Source organism: Moschus berezovskii, chromosome 16 (genome assembly GCF_049115385.1).
Source record: "Moschus berezovskii isolate FMDL1 chromosome 16, NW_MosBer_1.0, whole genome shotgun sequence".
NCBI classification, from domain to species: domain Eukaryota; kingdom Metazoa; phylum Chordata; class Mammalia; order Artiodactyla; family Moschidae; genus Moschus; species Moschus berezovskii.
The window spans coordinates 67,183,045-67,208,668 of NC_142475.1; the positions used below are offsets into that span (position 1 = coordinate 67,183,045).

The window sequence follows — 25,624 nt, forward strand, 5'->3', positions numbered from 1 at the left end:
TTTTCCCTATTTTTAAATTTGAGTTGTTTTTCTTTTTGTTGTTGACTTACAGGAGTTCTTTCCAAATTCTGGCTATAAGCCTCTTATACAAAATATGATTTGGAAATATTTTCTCCTATCTTATAGATTGTCTTTTCATTTTCTTGTTAATGTACATTGATGAACAAATGTTTTAAATTTTGAAGTCTAATTTATCTAATTTTTTTAAAAATTGTGTTGCCTTTTCTTTGGGGGTCATACTTAAAAAGCCATTGTCAAATCCAAGGCCATGAAGATTTACTATGCTTTCTTCTAAAGATTTCTAGATTTAGCTCTTAACTTTGTATATTTGAATCACTTGGTTAATATTGTATCTGGTATAAGGTAAGGGCCCAAATGTTTTTCTTTTGCATGTGGATATCCAGTTTTCTTAGGGCCATTTGTTGAAGAGACTATTCTCTTGGAATGGTTTTGGCATCCTCATTAAAAATCAATTGACCATAGATTAGAGGGTTTATTTATGGGGTTTCAATTCTTTACCACTGGTCTATCTAGTCTTAGGCCAGTACCATGTGTCTTGAACACTAGCGTAGTATTGAGATGAAATTGAAAAGTGTGAGTCTTCCAATTTTGTCCTTATTTTTTTTTAAGATTGTTTTGGCTATTTGATCCCCTTTAATATTAAAATGGGTTTTACTATGTCTGCAAGAAACACTGTTAGAATTTTGATATGAATTGCTTTGAATCTGAATATCCCTTCGGGTAATATTGTCATCTTAACGATATTTAGTCTTTCAATCCATAAACATTAATGTCTTTCCATTTATTTAAGTTTTTAAAAATTTCTTTCAGCAATGTTTTATAGTTTTCAGTAGACAAGACTTACTTTCTTGGATAAACTTACTTCTTTTTTACACGACTGTCAATGGGAAGGCTTTCTTAATTTTCTTTTCGGATCATTCATTGCTAGAGTATAGAAACAAACTAATTTTTTTATTTTTTATTTTGGAGGATAATTACTCTACAATATTGTGGTGGTTTTTGCCATACATTGACATGAATCAGCCACAGGTGTACATGTGTCCCACATCTTGAAACCCCCTCCCACCTCCCTCCCCATCCCATCCCTCTGGGTTGTCCCAGTGCACCGGCTTTAAGTGCCCCATTTCATGCATTGAACTTGGACTGGTCATCTACTTCACATATGGTAATATACATCTTTCAGCGTTATTCTCTCAAGTCATCCCACCCTCGCCTTCTCCCACAAAGTCCAAAAGTCTGTCCTTTATATCTGTGTCTCTTTTGCTGTCTCACATATGGGGGCTTTGTTACCATCTTTCTGAATTCCATATATATGTGTTAGTATACAGTATTGGTGTTTTTCTTTCTGGCTTACTTCACTCTGTATAATAGGCTCCAGTTTCATCCACCTCATTAGAACTGATTCAAATATGTTCTTTTCAATGGCTGAGTAATATTCCATTGTGTATATGTATCACAGCTTTCTTATCCATTCATCTGCTGATGGGCATCTAGGTTACTTCCATGTCCCAGCTACTATAAACAGTGCTGCGATGAACATTGGGGTACACATGTCTCTTTCAATTCTGGTTTCCTCGGTGTGTATGCCCAGCAGTGGGATTCCTGGGTCATATGGCAGTTCTATTTCCAATTTTTCAAGGAGATTCCACACTGTTCTCCATAGTGGCTGTACTAGTTTGCATACCCACCAACAGTATTAGAGGGTTCCCTTTTCTCCACACCCTCTCCAGCATTTATTTGTTTTAGACTTTTGGATAGAAGCCATTCTGATTGATGTGAGATGGTACCTCACTGTGGTTTTGATTTGCATTTCTCTGAGAATGAGTGATGTTGAGCATCTTTTCATGTGTTTGTTAGCCATCTGTACATCTTCTTTGGAGAAACATCTGTTTAGTTCTTTGGCCCAATTTTTATTGGACTGTTTATTTTTCTGGTATTGAGTTGCACGAGTTGCTTGCATATTTTTGAGATTAATTCTTTGTCAGTTGCTTCATTTGCTATTATTTTCTCCCATTCTGAAGGCTGTCTTTTCACCTTGCTTATAGTTTCCTTTGCTGTGAGGAAGCTTTTCATTGTAATTAGGTCCCATTTGTTTATTTTTGCTTTTATTTCCATTACTCTGGGAGATGGGTCATAGAGGATCTTGCTGTGATTTATGTCAGAGAGTGTTTTGTCTATGTATTCCTCTATCAGTTTTATAGTTTCTGGTCTTACATTTAGATCTTTAATCCATTTTGAGTTTATTTTTGTGTATGGTGTTCTTTTTCAGGTGGTTGACCAGTTTTCCCAACACCACTTGTTAAAGAGATTGTCTTTTCTCCATTGTGTACTCTTGCCTCCTGTGTCAAAGATAAGGTGTCCATAGGTGCGTGGATTTATCTCTGGGCTTTCTGTTTTGTTCCATTGACCTATATTTCTATCTTTGTGCCAGTACCATACTGTCTTGATGACTGTAGCTTTGTAGTATAGTCTAAGTGAGGCAGGTTGCTTCCTCTAGTCCCCTTCTTCTTTCTCAAGATTGCTTTGGCTATTTGAGGTTTTTTGTATTTCCATAAAAATTGTGAAATTATTTGTTCTAGTTCTGTGAAAAATGCCATTGGCAGCTTGATAGGGATTGCATTGAATCTGTAGATTGCATTGGGTAGTACATGCATTTTCACTGTATTGATTCTTTTGATCCATGAACATAGTATATTTCTCCATCTATTTGTGTCATCTTTGATTTCTTTCATCAGTAGAAACAAACTAATTTTTTGAGTGTTGATTTTTGTATCTTGCAACTTTGTTGAATTTATCATTTGCTATAAATGCTTTTTTGTTGTTGAATCTTTTGGGTTTTCTATGTTATAAGGTCATGCAACAAACAAAAATAGTCTTATTTCTTCCTCTTCAATTAATTTCTTTTTCTTATGAGACTGCTCTGATGAGAATTTCTAGCACTATGTTGAATAGAAGTGGTAAAAGTGGGCATCCTTGTTTTGCTCCTGATCTTAAGAGAAAATCTTTTTTCTCACCATTGGTTATGATGTTAACTGTGAGTTTTTCATGTTTAGACCTTATATATTGAGATAGTTTCTTTCTATTCCTATTTTGGTGAGTTGTGTTTGTTTGTTTTAATATGAAAGTGTGTTGAATTTTGTCGAATGCTTTTTGTGCATCAGTTGAGATGATCATGTGGTTTGTTTCCTTTCGTTCTGTTAAGAGGGCATACTACATTGATTGATCTTTTGTTCACTGGAAGGACTGATGCTAAAGCTGAAACTGCAATACTTTGGCTACCTCATGCGACGAGTTGACTCACTGGAAAAGACTCTGATGCTAGGAAAGGTTGGGGGCGGGAGGAGAAGGGGACGACAGAGAATGAGATGGCTGGATGGCATCACCGACTCTGTGGACATGAGTTTGAGTGTACTCCGGGAGTTGGTGATAGACAAGGAGGCCTGGCGTGCTGTGATTCATGGGGTCGTGGAGAGTCTGACACGACTGAGCGACTGAACTGAACTGAACACTAAAGTATCCTTTCATTATAGGAATAACTCCCATGTGGTTATGGTACACTATTCTTTTATTATATTAAACAAGATGCTAGCTGTTGAATTCAGTTTGCAAGTATTTTATTGAAGATTCTGCATTAAAATTCATAAGGGATATTGGTCTATAGTTTATCCCTTTTTTAGTGTTTTTTCTGGCCTTGTATTAGGGTAACAGTTAATCTATAGGATGAATTAAGATATATTCCTTCTCTTAAATCTTTAGGGAGAGTTTGAGAAAGATTAATGATTTCTTCTTTATCAAAGTAAATATTTTCACCTATAAATTTCACTCTTAGTACTGTTTTTGATACATTCCGTGTTTTGGTACAGTTGTTTCTATTTTTGTCTCAAGATATTTTCAAAATTCCTTTGTGACTTCTTTCATCCATTAGTTGTTTTAAGAGTTTGTTGTTTACTTCCCACATATTTGTGAGTTTCTCAGTTTTCCCTTTATTGGTGATTTTTAGTTTCATTCCATTGTGATTGGAAAGGCAATTTGTACGATTTCAGTCTTTAAAATGCAGTAAGAATATTTGTGGACTAATGTATGGTCTACCTTGCAGAATGGCCCATGGTCACTTGAAAAAAATGTATCTTCTGCTGCTGTTGAATAGAGTGTTCTGTATATATCTTTTAGGTCTAATTAGTTAGTAGTTGTTCAAGTCTTCTATTTCTTCACTTGACATTTGCCTGGTGCTTCTATCCATTATTGAAAATAGGATATCACATTCTCCAACTATTATTGTAGAATTGTCTATTTCGCCCTTCAGTTCTGTCAATTTCACTTCATGGAACTTGTTCATATGTTTATGAATTGTACTATCTTCTTCATGAATTTTAACTTTGATCAATATATAATATCCTTCTTGTCTCTTGCACCTTTGTACTTAAAATATATATTGTCTGATAATACAGTCACTCCTGCTCTCTTTGGTTACTATCTGTGTGGAATATCTTTTTCCATCCTTTAAATTTCAACTTATTTTGTCTTTGTATCTATAGCGAGTGTTTCACAGGTAGACAATGTTTTTTAAATTTTAATAAATTCTTCCAGTATCTTCCTTTTTATATGTCATGTTAGTTTCAAGTACAATGCAAGGTGAATCATACACACACACACACATATTTTTCAGATTCCTTTCCATTATAGGATATTGCAAGATATTGAGTTTCCTGTGTTATACAGTAGGTTTTTGTTATTTATCTATTTTATATATAGTAGTGTGTGTATGTTAATGCCAAACTCTTAATTTATATCTCTCCCTCATCCCCTCTATCACCTTTGGTAACCAGAAAGTTTGCTTTCTGTCTCTATGAGCCTATTTCTGTTTTGAAAAATGTTCATTTTTATCACATTTTTTTACATGCCACATATAAGTAATATATTTGTCTTTCTCTGTCTGACCTAATATGATAATCTCTGCATCCATCCACATGGCTGCAAGTGACATTGTTTCATTCTTTTTCATAGCTAAGTAATATTCCATTGCATGTATTTACAACAATTTCTTTATCCATTCATCTATAATGAACATTTAGGTTACTTTTGTGTCTTGGCTATTGTAAATAGTGTTTCTATGAATATTAGTGTAAATATATCTTTTCAAATTGGAGTTTTCTCCAGATATGTGCCCAGAGGTGGGATTGTTGGATCATATGGTAACTCTATTTTTTTTTTCTGCTTTTTCTTAATTGAGATAGAGTTGGTTTACAATGTTGTGTTAATTACTTCTGTAAAACAAAGTGATTCACTGTAAACATTCTTCTTTTTCTATATTCTTTTCCATTATGGTCTATCATGCATGCATGCATGCTCAGTCACTCAGTGATGTCTGATTCTTTGAAACCCATGGACTGTAGACCACCAGGCTCCTCTCTCCACGGGATTTTCCTGGCAAGAATACTGGAGTGAGTTTCTATTTCTTCCTCCAGGAGATCTTCCTGATCCAGGGACTGAACCTGCATCTCCTGAGTCTCCTACATTGGCAGGTGGATTTGTTACCACTGAGCTTTTTTTTTCTTTTAAGGAACCTCCATACTGTTTTCCATAGTGGCTGCACTAACATTACCACCAACAGTGAACAAAGGTCCCTGTTTCTCCACATCCTCACCAGTATTTGCTACTTGTAGACTTTTTTCATGGTAGCCATTCTGACAAGTGTGAAGTGATTTCTCAGTATTTTGATTTGCATTTCCATGATGATTTTTGATGTTAAGCATATTTTCATGTGCCTATTAACCATCTGTATGTCTTCTTTGGGAAACCATTCAGGTCTTATGCTCATTTCTTAATTAGATTGTTTGGGTTTTTTATTTGAGTTATATGTTTATATCCATATATATAGAGAGAGACTATTAACCCCTTATCAGGCATATCATTGGCAAATATCGTCTCCTATTCTTAAATAATAAGAAATTAAGCAACTGACAAAGAATTAATCTCAAAAATATGCAAGCAACTCCTGCAGCTCAATTCCAGAAAAAGAAACTACTCAATCAAAAAATGGGCCAAAGAACTAAACAGATGTTTCTCCAAAGAGGACATACAGATGGCTAACAAAGACATGAAAAGATGCTCAACATCACTCATTATCAAAGAAATGCAAATCAAAACCACAATGAGGTACCATCTCATGTCAGTCAGAATGGCTGCTATCCAAAAGTCTACATGCAATAAATGCTGGAGAGGGTGTGGAGAAAAGGGAACCCTCTTATACTGTTGGTGGGTATGCAAACTAGTACAGCCACTATGGAGAACAGTGTGGAGACTCCTTAAAAAACTGGAAATAGAACTGCCATATGACCCAGCAATCCTACTGCTGGGCATACACACCAAGGAAACCAGAATTGAAAGAGACACGTGTACCCAAATGTTCATAGCAGCACTGTTTATAATAGCCAGGACATGGAAGCAACCTAGATGTCCATCAGTAGTCGAATGGATAAGAAAATTGTGGTACATAATACACAAGAGAATATTACTCAGCCATTAAAAAAAACATATTTGAATCAGTTCTAATGAGGTGGATGAAACTGGAGCCTATTATACAGAGTGAAATAAGCCAGAAAGAAAAACATCAATACAGTATACTAATGCATATATATATGGAATTTAGAAAGATGGTAATGATAACCCTGTATACGAGACAGCAAAAGAGACACAGATGTATAGAACAGTCTTTTGGACTCTGTTGAAGAGGGCGAGGGTGGGATGATTTGGGAGAATGTCATTGAAACATGTATATTATCATATGTGAAATGAATTGCCAGTCCAGGTTTGATGCACGAGACCGTGTGCTCGGGGCTGGTACACTGGGATGACCCAGAGGGATGCAATGGGAAGGGAGGTGGGAGGTGTGTTCAGTATGGGGAACACATGTACACCTGTGGCGGATTCATGTCAATGTATGGCAAAACCACTACAATATTGTAAAGTAATTAGCCTCAAATTAAATAAATTTATATTTTTTAAAAAATCAAATATCTTCTCCCATTCTGTATGCTGACCTTTGAGATTTTTTTTTTTTTTTCTTGAGGGTTTCCATAGTTGTGCAAAAGCTTTTCAGTTTAATTAGGTCACACTTGCTTATTTTGGCTTTTCTTTCCCTTGCCTGAGGAGATAGATCCAAAAAAGTTTACTAAGACTTATTTCAAAGGACATATGTTTTCTTTAGGAGTTACAGGGTGTCCAGTTATACAATCGGGTCTTTAATTCATTTTGAGTTTATTTGTATACATGGTGTGAGACGCTGTTCAAGTTTCTTTCTTTTACATGGAACTTTCCAGTTTTCACAGTATTTCCGAGAATTTCCCACATATCGAAGAGATTGTCTTTACTCCATTGTATATTCTTGCCTCATTTGTCATCAATTAATTGACCAAATGCACATGGGTTTATTTCTGGGCTTTCTATCCTGTTTCATTGATCTATATTTCTGCTTTTTCTTTTTTGGGCCAGAACAATGCTGTTTTGATTTCTGGAGATGTGTAGTATAGTCCAAGTCTGGGAGACAGTTCCCTCCAACACTGTTTTTCTTTTCAGATTGCTTTGCCTATTCAAAGTCTTTGTATTTCATACAATTTTTTTTCCTTTTAGTTCTGTGAAAAATGCCATTGGTAATTTGATAGGGATTGAATTGAATCCGCAGATTTTCTTAGGTAGTATGGTCATCTTAACATACTGTTTCTTCCAATCTAAGAACACAGAACATCTTTCCATCTGTTTGTGTTCTCTTCCATTTCTTTCATCAGTGTCTGACAGTTTTCTGAGTATAGCTCTTTTGCCTCCTTAGCTAGATTTATTCCTAGGCATTTTATTCCTTTGAGTGAGATGGTAAATGGGATTTTTTCCTTTTTTTCTGAATTTTTTTGTTAGTGTATAGAAATGCAAGAGATTTCTGTGTACTAATTTTGCATCTAGCAACTTTACCAAATTCATTGATTAGTTCTAGTAGTTTTCTGGTGGCATCTTTAGAATCTTCTGTGTATAGTACCAAGTAATCTGCAAACAGTGAAATTTTATTTCTTCTTTTCCAATTTCTATTCCTTTTCTTTCTTTTTCTACTCTTACTCCATGGCTGGGATTTCCAAACCATCCTGAATGAAAGTGGAGAGGGTCAACATCCTCTTCTAATTCCTGATCTCAGAGGAAATGTTTTCAGTTTCTCACCTTTGAGAATGAGGTTTACTGTGCATCTGTTGTATACGGCCTTTACTATGTTGAGGTGGATTCCCTCTATGCCTACTTTCTGGAGAGGTTTATTTTTTAATCATAAATTTTTGTTGAATTTTGTCAGAGGCTTTTTCTGCATCTATTGAGATGGTCATATGGTTTTTATTATTTACTTTGTTAGTATGGTGTATCACATTGATTGCTTTGCATCCCTGCTGTAACTCCCACTTGATCGTGGTGTATGATCCTTTTAACGTGCTTTTGGATTCAGTTTGCTAGTATTTTGTTGAGGCTTTTTGCATCTATGTTCATCAGTGATATTGGCTTGTTATTTTCTTTTTGTGTGTGATATCTTCATCTGGTTTTGATATCAGGGTAATAATGATGGCCTCATAGAATGAGTTTGGGAATGTTCCTTCCTCTGCAATTTTGGGGAAGAGTTTGAGAAGGGTAGGTGTTAATTCTCTAAATGTTTGACAGAATTCACCTGTGAAGCCATCTGGTCCTGGGCTTTTATTTGTTGAAAGATTTTAGATCACAGTTTCAATTTCACTACTTGTGATTGGTCTGTTCATATTTTCAACTTCTTCCTGGTTTAGTCTCAGAAGGTTGAACCTTTCTAAGAATGTGTCCTTTTCTTCTCAGTTGTCCATTTTATCGGCATATATGTGCTTGTAGGAGTCTATGATCCTTTGTATTTCCAAGGTGTCAAATGTGACTTCTCCTTTTTCGTTTCTAATTTTTTTGATTTGATTCCTCTCCCACTCTTTTTTTCTTGCTGAATCTGGCTAAAGATTTATCTTCTCAAAGAACTAGCTTTTAGCTTCACTGATCTTTGCTATTGTTTCCTTTGTCTCCATTTTATTTTCTCTGCTCTGAGCTTTAGGATTCATTTCCTTCCACTAACTTTGGATTTTGATTGTTCTTCAGTCTCTAGGCAGATTCTTTACCACTAAGCCACCAGAAGGTGAAGTGTTACAGTCCCCCATTATTACTGTATTACTGTCAGTTTCCCCTTTTAGAGCTGTTCAGCTCAGTTCAATTCAGTCGCTCAGTCGTGTCCGACTCTTTGCGACCCCATGGACTCCAGTATGCCAGGCTTCCCTGTCCATCACCAACTCCGGAGTTTACCCAAACTCGTGTCCATTAAGTCAGTGATGCCATCCAACCATCTCATCCTCTGTCGTCCCCTTCTCCTCCTGCCTTCAATCTTGCCCAGCATCCGGGTCCTTTCAAATGGGTCAGTTCTTCACATGAGCTGTTAGCATTTGCTTTATATATTGAGGGGCTCCTATTTTGGGTGCATATATATTTATAATTGGTATGTCTTGTTGGATTCATTCCTTGATGATTATGTAGTGCCTTTGAATGGTCTTTACTTTGAAGTCTGTTTTTTGTTTATTTTTTAACTTATTTTTTAATTGAAAGATAATTCCTTTACAGAATTTTGTCAGACCTCAACATGAATCAGCTATAGGTATATATATATATATATATATATATATATATATATATCCTCTCCCTTTTGAACTTCCCTCCGATCTCCCACCCCATCCCACCCCTCCTTTGTCTGATATGAGTATTGCAGTTGGTGCAATGGTGAAGAATCTGCCCACCAATGCAGGAGACACAGGAAATGTGGGTTCAGTCCCTGAGTTGGGAAGATCTCCTGGAGAAAGAAATGACAACCTACTCCAGTATTCTTGCCTGGAGAATCCCATGGACAGATGAGCCTGGCAGGCTAGAGTCCATGGGTTGCAATAAATTGGTCATGACTGAGCACGCATGCAAGCACTCCAACTTTGTTTTGATTTCCATTTCTATGGAATATCTCTCTCCATTCCCTCATTTTCAGTCTGTATATGTCCCTAGATATGAAGTGGATCTCTTGTAGACAGCATATATATGGTTGCTGTTTATAGATCCATTCAGCCAGCCTACATCTTTTGGTTGGAGGATTTAATCCATTTGCATATAAGGCAGTTATCAATCAGTGTATTCCTGTTGCCATTTTGTTCATTGCTGTGGGTTTGCTTTGTAGGCCTTGTTTCTTCCCTTCCTCTTTAGTTCCCTTCTCTTGTGTTTCCCACCTGGAGAAGTTCCTTTAGCATTTGTTGCAAACCTGGCTTGGTGGTGCTGAATTCTCTCAGTTTTTGATGGTCTGAAAAACTTTTGATTTCTCTGTTGAATCTGAATGAGAGCCTTGCTGGTAGAGTATTCTTGGTTGTAGGTTTTCCCTTCATCACTTTAAATATATCCTGCAACTCACTTTTGAAGTACAGAATTTCTACTGAAAAATCAGCTGATAACCTTATGAGTCATATTCTTGAGTTGTTTTGCAGATACTAAAACCTCCATCAGATAGAAAGAGTTAGCTGTATGCTGAATACAAGCACATAGACCCCAGATGGCTTGGAATCAGAAAGCTGATTATGTTAACTCCCAAAATACCTCCTTGTTACACCACCAACCCATCAGAAGAAGTCCACAATCCACATATCCCTTGACTTCTCCCTTACCTTACCTTTAGAAACCTTTCCCTGAAAGATTTTGAGGATCTTGGGTCTTTTGTGGGTGAGCTGCCCATTCTCCTTACTTGGCCCCATTTTGGGTGCCTTGCAATAATTGCTATTCTTTCCTTTACCACAAGCCGTATTTGTAGATTAGCTTGATTATACACATGCAAGCAGACCCAAGTTTCATCTGCTAACAAGCTCAAGCCAATGATGAAGCCTCCTGTAACTGCCTGTTCCCAAGTTCCTTGTAATGAGAAATATCACGTGCCCTTACTGTTTAAGCTACTTCAAGTGGAGTGTTCTACTGTTTAGTACTTTTTCCCATTTAAATTTATCTCAGTGGGATAGACATTGAGCTAGAGTTCTTTTTCTCTGATTTGATGAAAATTAGAGAAAACTGTGTAGTTCAAACTTAGTTCTCTCGATTAGGAATAAAGGCTAATGCATCAAATGAGTACAGAAAGTAACAAGGTCCACAGTATCATATACAAAGTAAAAATAACAAAACGGTCACTACTGCTCACTTGTTGACTTACTTGTGGCATGCTTCTTTTCTGTTAAGCATTTTGTATTAATCAGAGAGTGAGTGAGAGTTAGAGACAGACATATACAAAGTGATGTGTGTGTGTGCGCATGTGTGTCTTCAGTGCTGGGCCCTGCTCTTGTGAACTATGCACCAACCAGCTCTTATCATCAACCAGCACTTTGGAAACACCCAAACCTTGGATTCCTCCCAGATTCTTCTCTTTCTTGTTACCCTCACATCCAGGCTGGTGGCGCATACTATGGAATCTACCCCCTTTTCAGTGCCTCCTCCACTGCTCCCTTGGCCAGATGGTTCACTTCAGGATATAAGAGGCATTATATTTCTCTTCAACTCAAAGCTTTCCTCTGGCTCCCAACTCGGTAGGAATAGAGGCCAAGGCCTTCAAGTGGCTTTCATGCCCACCACCATGTGCCTGGGCTTCCTCTTAGAATTCTCCTTCACCAGGCCTGTCCTTTTGCGTCCCTTAAATGCAGAGAACTTTCCCACCAGAGCTTCTGCACTTGTGTTTTCCACCTGAGACACTTCTCCCCAGATGTCTGTGGAATTGTTGCCCCAACCCTCTCGGTCTTTGCTCAAACATCACTGCAAGAGAGGCCCTCCCTGAAGAAGCTCCCCATGTGCTGCCACTGCCCAGACCATCTCACCCTGTCTCATTCACCCAGGTTTATTTCTGCCCCGAGTGCTTTCACCAGCTGAAATATATGCGTGTAGCTGTTTGTTTGCTTATGTGTCTCTCTGCTAGAAGGTACTGTACACAATGTTCTCTGTGTATCTCTGTCACATAGCACACAGCCTGTAATTAATTCATTCTAATTGGATGAAAGAGCACTATGTTCCCCAAGGTCTTTCTGACACTATCCAGAGGGAGTGGAGGGGTCACTGTGCATGCTAAATAGCTTCAGTTGTATCCGACTCTTTGCAACCCTATGGACTGTAGCATGCCAGGTGCCTCTGTCCATGGGGGTCCTCGAGGCAAGAATACTGGAGTGGGTTACCATGCCTTCCTCTAGGGGATCTTCCCCCAGGGAAGATTCTCCCTGCATTGGCAGGCAGATTCTTTTAGCACTAACACTATGTGGGAAGCCTGGAGGGGTCACTAGATCTCCCCAATTTATCTTTCACATGTTGAGTGGTCAACTTAAATTTTTCTTTGATAAAAATGGCTATCCTGCTAAAAGATTTTAAGATGTTTATTTTAGACTAAAGTGAGTGACAGTCACTCAGTCATGTCTGACTCTTTAAAACCCCCTGGACTATACAGCACACGGAATTCTCCAGGCCCGAATACTGGAGTGGGTATCCTTTCCCTTCTCCAGGGATCTTCCCAACCCAGGGATCAAACCCAGGTCTCCCGCGTTGCCAGCAGATTCTTTACCAGGTGAGCCACAGGGGAAGCCTTATTTTAGACTATTCCATGGGTAAAGGGGGGACAATGGATTGTGTGCTTGAGAAGCAAAATTTCACTACTTTACACACTTTCCTTTAGCTGGAGGATAATTGATACACAATGTTACATTGGTTTCTGCCATACAACAATGTAGATCAGTCGTGATATATATCCCCTCCCTCTCCTCTCCCATCCCACCCTCTAGGTCATCTCAGAGTCCCAGGCTGGGCTCCCCAACTTTACTCAGTTCTATTGTGTAAATGTAAGAAATGAACATATAGCATTTTAACTTAAAAATAAAAGACTTATAAATAGTGCAGTGATGTGGAGGAGTGTAATGCACTGTCTGCTACCCAGGCCTGTCAGTTACCAATGGGACCAGCATACCTCAGATCAGGCCTCATCATCTCCTCTCTCTTACTTTCTGTGAGACCTGAGCATTTCTTTACACAAACTACACACTGTGTGTGGATTTTAAATGCACAGATTATTGTATCTTTCTCATTTTAAAAATATCCATGCACCTTACAACACAGTTGGAGGAGAATAGTCAAAGGACAGATATGCCTTCCTACAAAGACTTGCACTGGTAACACTGTTAAGTACTTTTTATGTTTTGGTTTACAATGCAAGTTTTGTGTTTGTTTTATGCAGTTGGATATACTTGCATCTAGGTCCAAGTTTATGTCCTTTCACAAATTTCTACCATGTTGAAGTCCTAACTTTCATGTCTCTTGAAAGAATTAAAATTAAAATCAGTTCTTCTTTCTCTCTCCTGTTGCTTTGGAACAGGTCCTTTGCTTCAGAAAGATGACTGTGACTCATCCCAAGGCCAGTGTGCCCCGCCTGTCTACAGTGGGTCCAGTGTGGTTCCTGGCAGCACAATTAGTTCTCTGAAATTTCCACAAAGCTTGGAAAGACTTCTGATAAATCCACTGTGAAAGCCTGGAATAACTCCGGTACAACTAGCCTATTACTCTTGAAAACTGTATTATTTCCTTTGATCAATTTTCAGAAATTAAAGAAATAACGGTGAACGTGAATTTCATTTGGGTCTTGACATTGGCAGGTCAGTGGGAACACAGACTTCACACATCCTGCCTCATCACCTGGCACTAAGGAGGTGGCACTACTGGCGTGGTGTCAGGAGGCCAATTAAAATGCAAAGATGCCAAAAGACAGTCTCAGCCTTCCCTGGTGGTCCAGTGGTTAAGAGTCGTCCTTGCTTGCAGGGGATGCTGGTTCGACCCAGGAAGATCTCACATCCTGCACAGCAACTAAGCCCAAGCACCAGAACTACTGAGCCCACACTCTAGAGCCTGAGAACTGAAACTGCTGAGCCCATGTGCTCTAGAACCTGTGTTCCACACCTAGAAAGTAACCCTGCTCACTGCAACTAGAGAAAACTTCTGAGCAGCAATGAGAACCCAGAGTAGCCAAAAATTACTAAATAAATAAAAATTCTTTAAAAGACTCAGTCTCATAACATAATACCCAGAATGTCCCGATTTCAGTTGAAAATCACTCCTCTTTCCAAAAAATGGGAAAATCTCAACCTGAATTAGAAAAGACAAACAGATGCCAACACCAAGATGACAAGGATATTCTCTGACAAGGAGATTAAAGGAGTCATCCTAAAAATATTTCAAGGACCAGTCATCAACATGATCAACATACATTTTTAAAAAAAGGAAAATCTCCAGCAAAGAAATAGAAGATAAAGAAGCACTAAAGGAAAATTTTAAAAGTGAAAAATATGCAGAGTTGGATAACTGAGATGGAGACAGAATGTCTCATTTACCCACTTTGGAAAGCTGCCTCGTGCACTCAAAATGTAACCAACTCAGTTGCAACTAGACATTTGTCCCAGTGCCATGTACTGTGACATTATATTTGCTTTTATTATTGGTACATACCCATCACATTAAAAGAAAGAAGAGTGGACTTCATATTTTATTTTTAAAGCACATTAAAGTGTCAATTATTTTGTTATCCAATTAGATGGCAAAGCATTGTGTTTATTATACAACAGCAACTGGGCTAAAAAGAATCAAGTGTTGATTTTATGAGACTAAGCACTCACCACAGCATTCCCAACTTACAGGAAGACAAGTCAGAAAAAAAATAGAAATTTTAAAATGGAATAGCTCATCAGAGCACAATTTCTTCACAAAAATAAAAATGAGGCTGCAACTAAAGTAAGTCTCCAAGTGTTGGACAAACATGAAGAGTCATTTACTAACGGTGAGTTAATTAGATTGACTCACTGCACTACCTGAAAATAAACTAGTTTAAGACTATTGGTCATATAACTATAACTTTCTTGAAGAGCTGAGGACATTGTGAGCAACATGAACAGCTAAGTAAAATAGGGCCAATGTTTTCAAGTGATATTCTTTGGCCTTTGATAAGCCTAATGGGGTTGCTTTATAGGTGTTGCTTATTTGAGAAACCAATCCTGAGTTTGAAGCACCTGAGTTACACTGTACCTAGTGTGTGTGTGGAGCAGGGACATTTTCAAAGAGGTTCAGAAAACAAATTCAGTACAATCTGAACGCAAATTGTTAAGCTGCTTTACAGTAGATGATGGTAAAAACACTTGTGGAGCAAAACAAGGCTTAGTTGGACAAATTTGCAAAACTTCTGAAAATACAAACCCTTTAATGTGAATTATTTGTCATTTTGTTATTCAACAGCAGGGACTTTGCAAAAAATATTGGAATCTATCATGTGTTATTGAACCGGTAAGTCAGCAGTGACCCTCATTTGGACTTATCCCTTATTACTTTCATGAGTTTTTGTCAGAATAAAAACTGAATATCCTAACTTTCTCAACTGCATAGCAATTCAATAGGTTAGCAATAGTAAAGTGTTAATGTTCTTTTATTATTTTTTTTAGCTCAGGGCTGAATTGAATTTTTTTCTATGATAATCACTATTATTAACCATGGGTTGAATTTGAAAATTAGTTTTGGTTACAGATTTAATAATGCTTCTTAGTGAAATCGACCTAAAACTCTAAGGAAATATAGAGCTTGTGTGTAAAATTTACACTGTAGTAAAGCAAATTAGACAACAGCTAATGTTTAAATCACAAGTAAAGAAAAGTTGCCTTATGTACCTCCTGTGCTGTCAAAAATTATGGACACAGTCGAGGTTGGGGGGGGAGAAGGAGAGGGTGAGATGTATAGAGAGACAGCAGCAGCAGCAACATAGAAACTTGCATTACCATAAGTAAAATAACAACCAATGCAAATTTGCTGTATGTCTCAGGAAACTCAAACAGGGGCTCTGTAACAACCTGGAGGGGAAGGGTGGGAAGGGGAGGGATGCAGGAGGGAGGTTCCAGAGGGAGGGGACATATATATACCTATGGCTGATTCATGCTGATGTTTAGCAGAAACCAACACAATTCTGTCAAGCAATTATCCTTCAATTAAAGATAAATAAATTTTAAAAACAAAAAAAGAAAAAGAGGTGCAAACTCTATTCCCAGACAAATTTGTGTGAGTATACATTCTGAGCTGAAACTACAGTTGTAACAATATTTTTTTGGACTGCAATGAAAGTGCAAAGGAAATGTCCTTATTGCAAAATCCATTTACCTGAGAAATCGATGGGCTTCCACCTAACTTTTGATTGGAAGTGATAATCTGCATTGTAATGACATGCTCCAAAATCACTGCAGATGCTGATTGCAGCCATGAAATTAAAAGACGCTTGCTCCTTGGAAGGAAAGTTATGACCAACCTTGATAGTATATTAAAAAGCAGAGACATTACTTTGACAACCAAGGTCCGTCTAGTCAAGACTATGGTTTTTCCCGTGGTCATGTATGGATGTGAGAGGTGGACTGTGAAGAAGGCTGATCGCCGAAGAATTGATGCTTTTGAACTGTGGTGTTGGAGAAGACTCTTGAGAGTCCCTTATACTGCAAGGAGATCCAACCAGTCCATTCTAAAGGAGATCAATCCTGGATGTTCATTGGAGGGACTGATGCTAAAGCTGAAACTGCAATACTTTGGCCACCTCATGCGACGAGTTGACTCACTGGAAAAGACTCTGATGCTGGGAAGGGTTGGGGGCGGGAGGAGAAGGGGACGGCAGAGAATGAGATGGCGGGATGGCATCACCGTCTCTGTGGACATGAGTTTGAGTGTACTCCGGGAGTTGGTGATGGACAGGGAGGCCTGGCGTGCTGTGATTCATGTGGTCGTGGAGAGTCGGACACGACTGAGCGACTGAACTGAACTGAAAAGGCAGATATCAAGAGGAGAATCTAGCAGAATTCGATAAAAGTCTCCCAAGTGGTAAACACTCTCAATTAATACCACAACTTCAGGGGTCAGTATTTGCTAGTATTCACCTGCGTGACAAAAAAATTTTCAGAGGTAAAATATGTAAAATCTTATTACAGGTCGGCAGTAATAGATGAACACTTGCAATCAATTTTGATGACAGGAAATAGTAACTTTGAACCCCAACTAAGCAAATGTAATCCCCCAAATACTACCATTCTTTCCATTAGTGTTCCTGTATTGCAAAATATCATGCTTAGTTTTTGTTTATGAAATCTTATGGAAATTTGTTTCTCTCTTGTCATCTGGATATATACTTAATACATTCAATTTTGCAACTTGGCCTGTAAAACCTAAAGGAGATTTACCATCTAGCTCTTTATAAAAAGTGTTTGCAGACTCCTAGAGAGGAGATTTGGTCTGTGTCTATTTATTTATTTATTTTGAGACAGCAAGACAAACGCCCATGAAATCACAAACAAACCTAGTCTCTTCCTTTTCTTTTTCCTAAATTTAAAATATTCTTCTGAAGTACAGAAAAGCTAAGGAATCTTGACCACCCACCTTTCTGCACACACAGTCCCTTTCCAGAGGTCACCCAGGGGTCATCCTGCTTCCTCCCTTTCTCCCCTACTGTTTAGTCTCACTGGACAGCCAGAGTGATCCTGTTAACAAGCAGGGCAGTTCTGACCCGTTTGCCTTCAGCCCTGCAGCAGCTGCCCATTTGATCCCTTTTAAAGCCATGACCTCACAGTGGCACTGTCAGCTCATGTACCCACCCCATCCCCACCCACATGGAACTGGCCACACAGGCCTTGGATTTTCCTTGGCATACTCCTTTCTTAGAGCCTTTGCATGGAATATTCTCCTTGCCTGGAATCATGATGCCTGACTTAGCAAATAAAAATACAAGATGCCCAGTTAAATTTTCATTTCAGATAAACATATAATTTATTTGACTATGTCCCAAATATTGCATGGGACATACTGACATGAAAAAATTACTCTGTACTTATTTGAAACTCAACTGTGACTGGGTATCCTATATTTTGCCTGCCAGCACTTGGTGGAGAGCTCCTAACTTCTATCAAGTCTTTTCTCAGAAAAATCTCCTCAGTGAGGTCCACCCTTCAGTTCAGTTCAGTTCAGTTCAGTCGCTCAGTCATGTCCAACTCTTTGTGACCCCATGAATCACAGCACACCAGGCCTCCCTGTTCCTCACCATCTCCCGGAGTTCGTTCAAACCCATGTCCATCGAGTCAGTGATGCCATCCAGCCATCTCATTCTCTACCGTCCCCTTCTCCTCCTGCCCCCAATCTCTCCCAGCATCAGAGTCTTTTCCAGTGAGTTAACTCTTCACATGAGGTGGCCAAAGTATTGGAGTTTCAATTCTAACATCAGTCCTTCCAATGAACACCCAGGACTGATCTCCTTTAGAATGGACTGGTTGGATCTCCGTGCAGTCCAAGGGACTCTCAAGAGTCTTCTCCAGCACCACAGTTCAAAAGCATCATTTTTTGGCGATCAGCTTTCTTCACAGTCCAACTCTCACATCCATACATGACCACGGGAAAAACCATAGCCTTGACTAGACAGACCTTTGTTGACAAAGTAATGTCTCTGCTTTTTAATATGCTCTCTAGGTTGGTCATAACTTTCCTTCCAAGGAGTAAGTGTCTTTTAATTTCATGGATGCAATCACCATCCGCAGTGACTTTGGAGCCCCAAAAAATAAAGTCTGACACTGATTCCACTGTTTCCCCATCTATTTCCCATGAAGTGATGGGACCAGATGCCACGATCTTCGTTTTCTGAATGTTGAGCTTCAAGCCAACCTTTTCACTCTCCTCTTTCACTTTCATCAAGAGGCTTTTGAGGTCCTCTTCACTTTCTGCCATAAGGGTGGTGTCATCTGCATATCTGAGGTTATTGATATTTCTCCCAGCAATCTTGATTCCAGCCTGTGCTTCTTCCAGCCCAGCGTTCCTCATGATGTACTCTGCATATAAGTTAAATAAGCAGGGTGACAATATACAGTCTTGACGTACTCCTTTTCCTATTTGGAACCAGTCCGTTGTTCCATGTCCATTTCTAACTGTTGCTTCCTGACCTGCATACAGGTTTCTCAAGAGGCAGGTCAGGCGGTCTGGTATTCCCATCTCTTGAAGAATTTTCCACAGTTTGTTGTGATCCACACAGTCAAAGGCTTTGGCATAGTCAATGAAGCAGAAATAGATGTTTTTCTGGAACTCTCTTGCTTTTTCCATGATGCAGCAGATGTTGGCCATTTGATCTCTGGTTCCTCTGCCTTTTCTAAAACCAGCTTGAACATCTGGAAGTTCACGGTTCACATTATTGCTGAAGCCTGGCTTGGAGGATTTTGAGCATGACTTTACTAGCGTGTGAGATGAGTGCAATTAGTACCCATTTAAAATTACCACCCAGGTCTTTCCCTACCACACCAAAATTCCTTTACCTTTCTTACTCTCTTCCTTACAACATTCGTCACCTTCTAACATGCCAGATAATTCACTGGTTGTGTTCACTGTTCATTTTTATCTCCTCTTGTTCAAGTATAAGCTACACATGGACAGAGATCTGGGTGTTTTGCAGCAGACAAAGCACTAATCTATCCCAGTAACTAGAAGTTAACCAGGCACATGAGAGTTCTCAAGAAATGACTGTTGGAAAATGAGTGAGTGTCCTCCGAGCAGCACCTAGATGTCCACAGGCAACAATTCCACCTTGAACTTATTTATATTTTTCCAAGTTTTTTTTCCCTCCCCATCCATCGAAGCTGGCAGGCTGGTATCACTCCCAAATTATCCCTCTCTCTTATCCTGCCCTCTTCCTCTCCCCCAGATTATTTGGTTTCCACAACTTGCTACAGTTCCTCTGTATTACTCCTCACCCATCACCTGCTCACTGCTCCATGGTTCCACCTTGTCCTTTAGGTGTTGTGTGTTACTCTATAATCTCAAAGTCTCCTTGCCTCTTATCTATCCCCGTATGATCCCTTCCTCATACTTCTTGATGATCTTTTTAAAATGCAAAATAATGAGAAATGAAACAGAAAACACAATTTATAAAACCGACAGTGTGAATCTCAAAACTGATAAACTGTCTTAAACTATGACATGACATGAAAAACTACCTCAAGTTCAAATTGCCTTAACAGAAGCTATTTCAGGTCTGCATATTCCAAGATAAACCCTTAGTTCAGGGTTTCCACAAAGACTCAAGGATTCCAAAAATGAGACTGTGCCAGCAACTCCCTTGGTTTACAAATTCTGGCAGGTCCTCGCTGTCCAAACCCACCCCAGAACCATCTGAAGTCTTTCAACACCCTGCCCTCACTCTCCCTTTGAGATGTTATCAAGACTTCCTGGGGGTGATGCTCACTTTTGCTCAGAAAGTTGAATAAACTCAGCTTCATGTGATCAGTCTCTGATGGTCTTGGTAGGACCTTTGTAGCCCTCTTTCAGTTTTCTGCTTCAGTTCCTTTTATTACTCTCTATGGCCTGCAGAGAAGTCTGCTAGTCCCATCATGGTGCACAAGCTGTCCCCAAGAAGCCACCTGCCCTCTGCTCCCAACATGGTTGTAGCTTTATTCTTTCATCTTTTGCTGACTTTGCAGATGTCCCACCTACCTGTCTTTTTCTGCTCCCTAGTCCTTTCTTTCAGGTACAGTTCAAGTTCCATCTCCCAAGCTACACATCTTTCTTACCCATTCTCAGTAGCCTTTTAGACATACATTGGCCCAAGTATTGAATAGTTGGCTTACTCAGCTCGTTGGAGAGACATGATTTGCCCCATCTCAGGCTCAGCATCAGATCCAGTGCCTGGTATATGGCCATCATTTGTAAACTTTTCTCCAGCTGAGGAAAATTAAATTAAATTAAAGGTAACAGCTGAGGAAAGTGCTACTATTTTTCTTGTTCCTCTTTCTTTAAGATGTGTCTCATGGGCTTTGAAATTCTTTCATTCTGTCACTAAGGCAGGTCCAACTCTTTGTGACCCCATGGGCTGCATCATGCCAGGTTTTCCTGTCCTTCATTGTTTCCTGGAATTTGCTCAAAGTCATGTCCACTGAGTCAAAGACGCCATCAACCATCTCATCCTCTGTCACCCTCTTCTCCACCTGCCCTCAATCTTTCCCAGCATCGGGGTCTAAAAGACTCATTAAAATGAGTTGGTTCTTCACATAAGGTATTCAAAGTATTGAAGCTTCAGCAACAGTCCTTCCAATTAATATTCAGGGTAGATTTCCTGTATTATTAACCGATTTGATCTCCTTGCGTCCAAGCAACTCTCAAGAGTCTTTTCCAGCACGACAGTTTTAAAGCATCAGACTTCTTTACAGTTCAGTTCTCACATCTACACATGACTACTGGAAAAACCATAAGACCTTTGTCAGCAAAGCGATGTCTCTGCTTTTTAGTACACTGTCTAGGTTAGTCAAAGCTTTTCTTCCAAGGAGCAAGCATCTTTTAATTTCATGGCTGCAGACACTGTCCACAGGGATTTTGGAGCCCAAGAAATCACTTTTTCCACTTTTCCCCATCTATTTCCCACAAAGTGACGTCACAAGAGGCCACAATCTCGGTTTGTTGAATGTTGAATTTTGAGCCAGCTTTTTCACTCTCCTCTTTCCCCCTCATCAAGAGGCTTTTTAGTTTCTCTTTGCTTTCTGCCACTAGGGTAGTGTCATCTGTGTATCTGAGGTTGTTGATATTTCTCCTGGCAATCTTGATTTCAGCTTGTGATTCCTCCAGCCTGGCGTTTTGAGTGATGTACTCTGCAAAGAAGTTAAATAAGCAGGGTGACAAGATACAGCCTTGTCATACTCCTTTCCCAGTTTTGAACCAGTCCATTGTTCCATGTCTGGTTCTAACTGTTGCTTCTTGACCTGCATACAGGTTTCTCAGGAGGCAGGGCAGGTGATCTACTATTCCCATCTCTTGAAGAATTTTCCACAGTTTGCGTGATCCACACAGTCGAAGGCTTTGGCGTAGTCAGTGAAGCAGAAGTAGATGTTTTTCTGGAATTCTCTTTTTTGTGATCCGACAGGTGTTGGCAATTTGATCTCTGCTTCCTCTCCCTTTTCTAAATCCATCTTGAACATCTGGAAGTTCATGGTTCATGTACTGCTGAAGCCTCGCTTGGGGAATTTTGAGCATTACTTTGCTAGTGTGTGAAATGAGTGCAGTTGTGAGGTACTTTGAACATTCTTTGGCATTGCCTTTCTTTGGGATTGGAATGAAAACTGACCTTTTCCAGGCCTATGGACTCTGCTGAATCTTCTAAATTTGCTGGCATATTGAATGCAGCACTGTCACAGTGTCATCTTTTAGCACTTGAAATAGCTCAACTGAATTCCATCACCTCCACTAGCTTTGTTCATAATGATGCTTCCTAAGGCCCACCCAACTTTGGACTCCAGGCTGTCTGGCTCTAAGTGAGTGATCACGCCATCATGGTTATCTGGGTCATGAAGATCTTTTTTGTATAGTTCCTCTGTGTATTCTTCCCACCTGTTCTTCATATCTTCTGCTTCTGCTAGATCCATACCTTTTCTGTCCTTTATTGTGCCCCATCTCTGTGTGAAACGTTCTTACACAGGACTGGGGAAACAGAGGGCACAGACAAAACCTTGTGTGCCCCAGGACCCAGGAGAAAAGAGCAGTGACCCCACAAGAGACTGCCACAGACTTGCCTGTGCTGTGAGTGTCCAGGAGTCCCCAGCAGAGGCGTAGGTTGGCCGTGGCCTGCTGCAGGGTTGGGAGCACTTAGCATGACAGTGCGTGCACTAGACCTTTTGAAGGAGGTTGCCATTATCTTCGTTCAGTTCAGTCGCTCAGTCGTGTCCGACTCTTTGCGACCCCATGAATCACAGCACACCAGGCCTCCCTGTCCCTCACCAACTCCCGGAGTTCACTCAAACTCATGTGCATCGAGTCGGTGATACCATCCAGCCATCTCATTGTCTGCCGTCCCCTTCTCCTCCCACCCCCAATCCTTCCCAGCATCAGAGTCTTTTCCAATGGGTCAGCTCTTTGCATGAGGTGGCCAAAGTACTGGAGTTTCAGCTTTCGCATCAGTCCTTCCAATGAACACCCAGGACTGATCTCCTTTAGAATGGACTGGTGGGATCTCCTTGCAGTCCAAGGGACTCTCAAGAGTCTTCTCCAACACCACAGTTCAAAAGCATCAATTCTTTGGCGATCAGCTTTCTTCACACTCCAACTCTCACATCCTTACATGACCACTGGAATTATCTTCATTAATTCCATCCTACTTTGTTCTCAGGGCAAACAACAGGGAGGGAACATAGATCCATCCAAAAACAGAAAATTGGATTAAAGATTTACTGAGCATGGCTCCACTCATCAGAACAAGACCCAATTTCCCCCACAGTCAGTCTCTCCTATCAGGAAACTTCCATAGACCTCTTATCTTTATCCATCAGAGGGCAGACAGAATGAAACCACAGTCACAGAAAATTAATCAAACTGATCACATGGACCACAGCCTTGTGTAACTCAATGAAACTGAGCCACGCTGTGTAGGGCCGCCCAAGACAGACGGGTCATGGTGGAGAATTCTGACAAAATGTGGTCCACTGGAGAAGGGAATGGCAATCAACTTCAATATTCTTGCCTTGAGAACCCAATGAACAGCATGAACAGCAACAAGGGATTTTGAAGAACATTATACCTGAATTCAGAAAACACACAAGCATAAATGGAGAAGTGGCTCAGGTAAGCAGCAGTTACAGAATGTTGCCTTGGTGGTGGTGCTTTAGTCACTAAGTCGTGTCCGACTCTTGTAGCCTGCCAGCCTCCTCTGTCCATGGGATTCTCCAGGCAAGAATCCTGGATTGGGTTGCCATTTCTTTCTCCATTAACACAAGGTAAACCAGCTTTGATTAGCCAAGTTTCCATTACAATCATTTTCTTAATTGCCCATTTTGAGATTAATCATGTAGGGCCCACTTGCTACTAGTTCATCTATGGCAGAAAAGAAGTGAAAAGAGTATAGAAAAGAAACTCAGATCATGTTAGTTTTCTATTACTGTAAACAAATGACCACAAACTTAGAGACTTAAGACAACATCCACTGACTGTCTCACAGTATGTGTAGGTCAGAAGTCCAGGCCCAATGCAGATGGGATCTCTGCTGGGGTCTAACACGGATGTAACCAAGATTTTGGCCTAGGCTGTGTTCCCATCTGGGGCTCAGAGTCCTCTTCCAAGCTCATTCAAGTTGTTGGCAGAAGTTTGTCTCTTGCAGCTGTAGGACTGGGGTTCCCAGGGACTGATCTCAGATTCTAGAGACAACCCTCAGATCCTAGCCACCTTGGCCCTGTCACAATATGGCAGCTTCTTTAAAGTCAGCAGGAAAATGTACCTCCACACAGAGCAATCTAATCAAGGGAATAATAACCCTCATATTCATAGGTCTTCTCCATTCTCCAGATTGTGCAGGTCTTGTGCATTAACAGGAGGGAATTAGGGGGCCATCTCAGAATCTGCCTACCACGCGATGATCATAGGGAGATTTTTAATACAGTGTCAAAAGCAAGACCTATTGTGTATCAGAGGAATGCACAGAAGTTTCTGATCTGAAGACTAGGAATTGAGTACTTAATGAAAATAGACATGAAACAACTCAGGAATGATAAACAAAGGCATCAAGCAGTTTCAAGTAGAATTTAGCTAAAATGTAATAGGATAGATTTTCTTTTTCTTAAAATGGGAGTTAGCGTTTAAACAGTTTTATTATTTTTGAAGCAAAATTGCATTGTTATTGATTACAAATATACTGCTCAATGATACAATAAACGTCAATGTGGAATGCTTTGTGATACACCAGATGGGTGATTCAATTCAGACCATTTCCCATCTTCGGTTTCCTGTTCTCCACAAAGACCTAAAACTGGTTGAAATGACCTGAAAGACCATAGTTTTGACCTATGCTGCAAAGTGCAATGTTAACACTTAACCAGTAAGAAATCAACTCAGTAATCAGTAAATATCTTGAGTGAAACAACTCAGTGTATCCAGTTAAATAATTTTAAATGATTGTTTTATAAGTCTAATTTATTCCCTCTATCTGCATTTTTTTATTTTAAAGTGAATCGAGAGATTGGGATTGACATTTATTAATATATACTACTATATATAAAATGGGCTTTCCTGGTGGCTCAGTGGTAGAGAATTCACCTGCGAACTCAAGAGATATGGGTTTGATCCCTGAGGTTGAGAAGATGCCCTGGAGAAGGAAATAGCAACTGACTCCAATATTCTTGCTGGAAATCCCATGGACGGAGGAGCCTGGCGGGCTACAGGCCATGGGGTTACAACAGAGTCAGACATGACTTAAGGAATAAACAACAATAACAATACATAAAACAGGTAACTAATAAGAACTTGCTGTATAGCACAGGGAACTGCACTTAATGCTCTGTGGTGACCTAAATGGGAAGGAAATCTAAAAAAGAGTGGATGTATCTATAGGTATAATTGATTCACTTTGCTGTTCAGCAGAAACTAACACAACATATTAAAGCATCTATACTCCAATAAAATATCAAAGAAATCAATACCTGATTCCTATACTACCATAAAGTATTTTAGATACAATACT

General features: G+C 39.6%; 1 long non-coding RNA gene across 2 annotated transcripts in view; it reads left to right on the top strand.

The window, feature by feature from the left end:
- Window positions 1-25,345, top strand: part of LOC129536243 (uncharacterized) — a 37,705-nt gene extending 12,360 nt beyond the window's left edge. The window contains exons 4-6 of one of the 2 annotated variants that reach the window (XR_016039410.1): window positions 12,551-12,667; window positions 13,469-14,920; window positions 25,112-25,345. This is a non-coding gene — a long non-coding RNA (uncharacterized LOC129536243). Of the gene's footprint in view, window positions 1-12,488; window positions 13,040-13,468; window positions 14,921-25,111 lie in introns of those variants that run through there. The other variant, XR_016039411.1, reaches the window with a different exon arrangement.
- Window positions 25,346-25,624: the final 279 nt, after the last annotated feature.